Here is a 7876-nt window from a genome sequence, read left to right on the forward strand (position 1 = left end):
GCAGCCAAAGCGCTCCCTTTTTCCAGACAGGCCCTTCTAGTCGTCTAGGGGGGGGAGTGGGGGGATTTGCTTTGACGTCTAGGGAGGAAGAGGGGGTTTGTTTTGACGTCTAGGAGTGGAGTGGTGGGGGTTTGTTTTGGCGCCAGGGGTGGAGTGGTGGGGGTTTGTTTTGACGCTCCGTGGCTGCCCATATACTACTATCGTTCCTTTATGAAACACTGCGAGTGCTTGCGAGTGCAAGAAACGAGCAAGAACGAGCTAAAAACGGGCTAAAAACGGGTTAAAAACGGGCTAAAAACGGTCCATATGAGGTCTAAAAACGGTGAAAAATTTTTATAAGGGTATGGATGTGCTTTTTGTGTTCAGAGAGTCTGGTTTTTCTCCCTGTTTGACCCACATAGGAAGTATCGCAATCACGACAGTTGATCTTGTAGACTACATTCCTTTTTAGTTCATTGTTTAAAGAATCTTTATGAACTTTAATAAACTAATTCAACTTGATCAAACTAAAAAATGAAACCCTATGGCAAACCTCATTTATTGCATTCTTGAATTTATTCGATATCTCTTCCAAATACAGTATGGAAAACCATTTAACACGTTCTGTAGGTAAATTGTTATTTGTTTTTTTAGATGAACAAGAGTTTAATTTATTTATTGATGTTTTAACTCTTTCATTAATAATATCGAATATAAAATCTAATGGATAATCGTTTTCCAAAAGTATCTTAACAACAGATTCAAGATTCTTTTTATGAAATTGTGGATGTGAGATATAAAAAACTTTATCTACCAAATTGAATATTATGCCCTTCTTTTGCGAGATTGGATGCTGAGACAAAAAATTCAATAATCTTCCCGAAAAAGTTGGTTTTTGATACCAATTAAATATTAATGAGTTATTTTTTAAAATCATAGTTGTGTCCAAAAAATTAATAGAATTACCACCCACTTCCAAGGTGAATAACCTTGGATGGAATGAGTTGAATTTATCAAGAATAGAATCAATTTTAGAATTTGGTAAACAAAGAACGATATCGTTTATGGTACATATCTATAATAAAATGGTATATGGTATTGAATATTGCTCAACACCCAATTCTCCAAATCCATCATAACTAAGTTAGCAACAATCGGAGAAAACGGTGAACCCACAGGCGTTCCAAAAGTCTATTTGTAAAATTGATTGTCAAAAGCGAAAAAAGTTGAATCCTAGGCGAACAACTTTGATAAATTCATTTTTCGGTAAATTACAATTCTTGCAAATAAAGTCCCATCTATTGGAAAGAGCATCTATTGCTAAATCCGTTGGAATGTTAGTATAGAGTGATATTACATCCAAGCGACAACAAACTAAAACCATGATCAATTTTAATGTTTTTTAATTTTTGAACTAATTCAAAACTGTTCTCGATGTTACTAGCCGCTTCAGGAATGCTTTTGACAATCAAACTATGTAAGAACACTGCCAAATTATATAATGCACTATCCAGAGAGGATATAATGATTCTAAATGGGCAATTTAGTTTATGTACTTTTGGCAACGCATAAGTCCTAGGAATGTTACCATCACTACAATAAAGTTGTTTGTACGTTAATTCCGAAATGTAATTTTGTTTTTTCCATCCGGCCAACAACTGCCTCAAGTTATTGTTAATTTTACTCGTAGGATTCTTGAGAATTTTCATGTACGTGTTTTCATCATCAAGCATTGTTTTAACTTTTTCAATATACATGTTTTTGTCTAATGCTACCGTTAAGTTGCCTTTGTCAGCTTTAGTGAAAATGATTGTCCTTTAAAAATTGCTTGGTTAACCGTATTGCTTTTTGTAATTATTTGATAACAAAATTGTTTTTTTGTTTGAGAGAAAATAGGCTATTAATTATTAGAACAGAATTTTTTCTAACTGAGTTGTATACAGACGTCTGTAATTTCTTTATATTAAATTCAATATTTTTTATAAGTTCAAAAATTAATTTGGTATTATGACAAATGCGAAGAGAAAAGTTTCCACCTAATTGCAAAAAGCACTGAACACACTCCGGAATAGAAACCGATGAAAGGTTGATGAACCATTTACCCTTTAAACATGACAATGGACATTTATTATTTTCGAATTCATTCGGAGCGACAGCAACCTCAACCAAGTTGTATCCCTCCGAAGGTGTAATCCTTTTGTTGTGAAACAACTGGCTAATGCCACTGTCACTATCATGTACTGATGATGGTTTCAACCAGAAGTACTCAATGCTCTTTACCTCTCCCATTCTTCTCCTCTTTTCTTTACAATTTAGCCAAGCAATCTTCTTGTTAATCCTTTTTCTTTCAAGTAAGAACTCGTTATATATCTTTTTGTCCTGAGATTGAAAACAATTATTTATAATATATTCATAGGAATTCCCTTTGAAACAATGCGAGCAAGATGGAAAATTCTTTTTCTCGCAATATTAATCGACAGATATGCATCATTAAGTTCCACCTTGAACATTCTTTTAATGTAATCGTCACGAATATTATTCAATTTATTTGTTGAAGATTTCTTCAAATCAAGATTTGGGGTAAACTTAATGATTCTGTATAAATGTGAAGGCACTATCTTTCTATTAATACAGTTTTTTGTAAATCTAATCCGATTCATGTTCTTATAAATTAATTTCCGTTGTTTGATCCATTCTTTCAATAAATTACAATAATAAATTCCAAACACACAATGAATAAAATTAAAAAATTATCTATGTTGTTCACGCATTTTTCAGCCTCGCGTAATTAACAATGATAAATTACAAATTGACAGAAAATTAATAAGTTTTTATCGACTCCTTTAATTAAAAACAATTAATAAAACCATATAATATGTATTATAGGCAATAGGAGCTAATCGACGCTGGTTATCACACAATTAGCGCAATTTTTCTTAATACTAAAAATATAAACCTTAACTTTGAACGTTTCCACTCATGGTTTAAGTCTTCATCAGCAATCTTTCCCCTTAACGCAACGATTGGAGTATTGCATGACAAAATGATATCTCCAACGTTTTTCCTCTCAAAAATTGAACCGTTTACTGTTGTGAGGTAAGTCACATACTCACAAAGTTAGAAAGCTGAGTGGGGCAATGAGAATTCAAGCTAAAATTATATGAAAGATTAAATTGTCGTATGTACAATTTGAAAATTAATAATCACCTCACACAGTCGACGTTTCTACACTGAACAATGAATCTCTCTTATACAACATTTTGTTAATATATAATAAATTATCGTCAAATTTTAAAAAATAACTACGAGAACAATATGTGTCTTGTCATTTCGACAGTCGGTTAAATAATGATTGCTAAACAAGTAACATAGCGGTCAATTTGAAGACAAACAAGTTTATGACATATGTTATATTACGAACAAGCCTTAAAATTTATTGAGAATTTCAATGTACGCACGATTTAAACCAATGGTATCATGTTGTAGATTCGGCCCATTGGTCTGTCGATTAATTTTTTGGACACAACTATAATTTTAAAAAATAACTCATTAATATTTGATTGGTATCAAGAACCAACGGAAAGATTTTTGAATTTTTCATCAGAGATATTAATAACATCTGTGTCATAAACTTGTTTGTCTTCAAATTGATCGTTACTTGTTTAGCAATCATTATTTAATCGACTATCGAAATGACAAGACACATATTGTTCTCGCAGTTATTTTTTAAAATTTGACGATAATTTATAATATATTAACAAGTTACAACATGTTGCATAAGAAAGATTCATTGTTCAGTGTAGAAGCGTCGATTGTGTGAGGTGAGGTGATTATTAATTTTCAAATTATACATACGATAATTTAATCTTTCATATCATTTTAGTTTGAGTTCTCATTGCCCCACTCACAGCTTTCTAACTTTTTGAGTATGTGACTTACCTCACAACAGTAAACGGTTCAATTTTTGAGAGGAAAAACGTTGGAGATATCATTTTGTCATGCAATACTCCAATCGTTGTGCTAGGCAGTGATGCACATTTGGCTCCCCGGCAACACGAGAATCAGCCCCACCACTCTCGCTGTCTCACATCACTGGTGCTAGGGGGAAAGATTACTGATGAAGACTTCAAACCATGAGTGGAAACGTTCAAAGTTAAGATTTATATTTTTAGTATTAAGAAAAATTGCGCTAATTGTGATAACCAGCGTCGACTCCTATTGCTTGTAATACATATTTTATGGTTTTATTAATTATTTTTAATTAAAGTGGTCTATAAAAACTTATTAGTTTTTTGTTAATTTGTAATTTATTATTGATAATTCTGGATGTTCCAACTCTTCTCAAATAAGGATGACAGGATGACTAATATTTTTGTAACTATAATTTCAGGATTGAAACCGTTTAATCATATCTTTGTACATAAAATAATAAAAATTTGACACAAATTTATTAAAAATTACCGCAATATATTATCATTTGATGTATAAGGGATAGCGCTACAATATAAGCATGATATTTTCTGAATCTTTTTCTGATACAGATTTATACGATTACGATCGATGTTGCAGAAATTGTGCTTTTATTTTTTGTTTCAAATATAGTGTCCATTGCACAGAAATTTGTATAGAAAAATAAGCATTAATGTCTCGAATAATAGGACAAACATTAAATTCTATATGAAATTATGTTGATGAATTATGTCGAATTTTTATGAGCCGAAGCACTTCATGCTTGTTCTTTTATGAGCTAAGCACTTCATTCTTATTCTTTTATGAAAATTTCTATGCCTTACAGATGAATAATTGAAGATGTTTTTCTGTATTATTTTTCATCATACTCGCTTTTTATTACTTTATAGACATATGTGTACAGTCTCATTACTTAAAGAGGCTCTGTTTGGATGATTATCCTATTTTATTGAAATGAGTAAGTATAATTACCTTTTTATTATTTGTGTGTGCGTGTGTGTGTGTGTGTGTGCGCGCGCGCGTGTGTCTGTGTGTGGGTGGGTGTTTACAATATATATACTATAATTATATTATTTTGTATAACACAGTACTATATTGTGTTCACATTATAACTTATAAATCTATAGAACATAGTTATATATTTACAATTATATTAAACATTAAGTGAAGATATTAAAAAAAATGTATAATTAATATATAAAGAAAAGAATCAAATCAGATAGAATAAGTAATTATTAGGGAGATACATCACCTAATAGGGAATCTGCATTAAAGATTGCATAATTACTGATAATATGAACGTACTTTGCTTTTATACATAAAAATGCTATATATATATATTATATCGATTTATTTCAAGGCCTACGTTACAAGTGCATTTCAATCAGAGGACATGAATATGTAATTATTTGATCTTTGCAATTTAAATATGTACCTTATGTATGTATATATAAATGTATATATTTTTTAATTACAAAAATCATATTTCGCATAATATTTTGCAACTTGTTTTATTGTAATGGCACAGATCTTCCATGTTTATCGAATTCAAGAATTCTGCATAGATACAGCGACATATACTTTTTTTCATTTGAAAATTTCGCATCTGAAAATTTTGAATTAATTTATCCATGACCTATTAAAGTGAGAGGACTATTTGCATTAGCAGCAGTACCTATATCAGCCATAACCATATAGGCAATACATTCTTGAAAAAAGTAAGAAAACAAAGAAGAGGTATAATTAATGAAAAAATAGAAAAAATTTTATATGATGTAGTATTAATGTGTTTAAAAAATATCGAATTCGCACATTGCCGTCAAAATCATTCTGTCACAATATTTTGTATATAAATACTGTACTATATTATTCATTGGTTGTTATAATATCAATATAAAAATTAATTGCGTAATTAAATCCTTTGTTTGTATGAGCCTAATCTATGTGCGTAGTATTTAATTTCTATAACTGTTAATAGTTTTATAATATAGTTGTTAGTGAAAACAGTATTATTACTACATATATGATTATGGATGCTTTGTGTATCTTTATCAGTCAATTGTATTCTATATTGTACGAACATAGACGGATTAATACTTTTGCGGAATAACTTTTTTGTGAAATACAAGAAATCAGAATGAAATCAGGACTATATAAAATAAGTGAAATTTCATCCACTCATAGAAAAAAATGATATTTGTGATGCAACATCCGGAGATAAGAATGACTAAAAAATTATAACTTTCTACTTTGGAAATTTATACACATCATGTATAATATTATAATCATATTGTAAAAATAATTACAAATATTATAAATATATATGTATAAATAAATGTATACGTATATATATATATGTATTATATATATATAAAAAGGTCTATTTACTAATCATATCCGTTTGACATTGTATGACGTTGCCAAGATTAGGACGAGATCACTTTGAATTTTTAAAATAAAACCTTCTAGATTTTATTATAGCATATTATTATAGTTCTTCCTGAAACCTTTCAAAACACTATAATTTAATTCACTTTGGGTCAGCCGTTTTGAAGTTATCGAGATTTATTATGTCTACTCGGTATAAGCCATTCTGTCGCGTTTAACAATCGCACAAAGTTTCGATTGCCATCATTGCACACGCTGTGTATCGTCAGCGACAAATATCGCTATACACGGAATTTCGCTACGGCGAAAACACTTGTAGAGTTGTTTTAGAAAGTTGTGTAAGCAGGCGAGCTTTCTGCATGTCTCTATTACAACTTCTCTTTCGATCTAAATTAGATCATATAACTTTGCTAGGTACAAAGTATTTTATTATGTACCGCATATCTCATTGTCAGAAATTAAAAAAAAAATAAACTTTATTCGTGTCACACAAAATAAGAATTCTTAAAATTCTATACTGTACAGGGTGTTACAGATACATACTAGGCAGTACGATTTATAAATTATAAAGTTTATACTACAAAATTTTATTATTTATATTATAAAGTTTATGTTATAAAGTCACTATTATTGTCTATTAAACCACGTTTGGCCATACAAAGTTTGCCGCGCAACCTGTCGTACTGCCTAGTATGTATCTTTAACACCCTGTACATACATGTATGTATAGTTCTACATACAATAAAATGTATAGTCGGTCGAAAACAAGGTCCTTCAGCGTTAACTGTGTCAGCTACGCCAGATATTAGGTGTTAAACTTAATTCCTATCGCTCGCTACTAGAGGGCTCTGCTTCCAATGCTGACGAGTTTCGACGGTGAAGTCACATGTCTTTTGTAGTTTAGACATCGCTGAAAGTAATTCAATCCTCACAGGTTAGATTTCTCGACGCCAAAGAGACTTTCCAATCGATTGAAAATGATTCGCGATAAGCTGTTTTTCCGACGTGTGCTTCTTCACTACTTCGACCTCAAGAAAACCGCAGCTGAAGCGCATCGCTTATTATCCGAAGTGTATGGTGATGAAACTTCATCGGAAAGAACATATAGAGTTTGGTTTGAACGCTTCCGAAACGGTGATTTTGATGTGAGAGACAAAGAACGTCCAAGACAATCGAAAAAATTTGAAGATGTCGAGCTGCAAGAATTGCTTGATGAATCCAGCTCAAACGTTTTTAGAGTTATCGAAACAGTTAAATGTTACTCCAAAGGCCGTCTCAAAACGCTTGCATGTCATGGGAAAGATCCATAAGGAAGGGAAATGGCTACCACATGAGTTGTCAGAAAGTGCCATTTCGAATCGTTTGACTATTGCGACTTCTTTGCTTGCCAGGTAAAGAAAAAAGAGTTTTTTGTGGCGCATCGTAATTGGCGATAAAAAATGGATTTATTTATAATTCCAAGCGGAAAAAATCATGGGTGGACCCCGGCCAACCATCTGCTTCAACGCTGAAGAGGAATATTCACGGGCATAAGACCTTG

Source organism: Trachymyrmex cornetzi, unplaced genomic scaffold (genome assembly GCF_001594075.2).
Source record: "Trachymyrmex cornetzi isolate Tcor2-1 unplaced genomic scaffold, Tcor1.1 scaffold790, whole genome shotgun sequence".
Classification (NCBI taxonomy): Eukaryota; Metazoa; Arthropoda; class Insecta; order Hymenoptera; family Formicidae; genus Trachymyrmex; species Trachymyrmex cornetzi.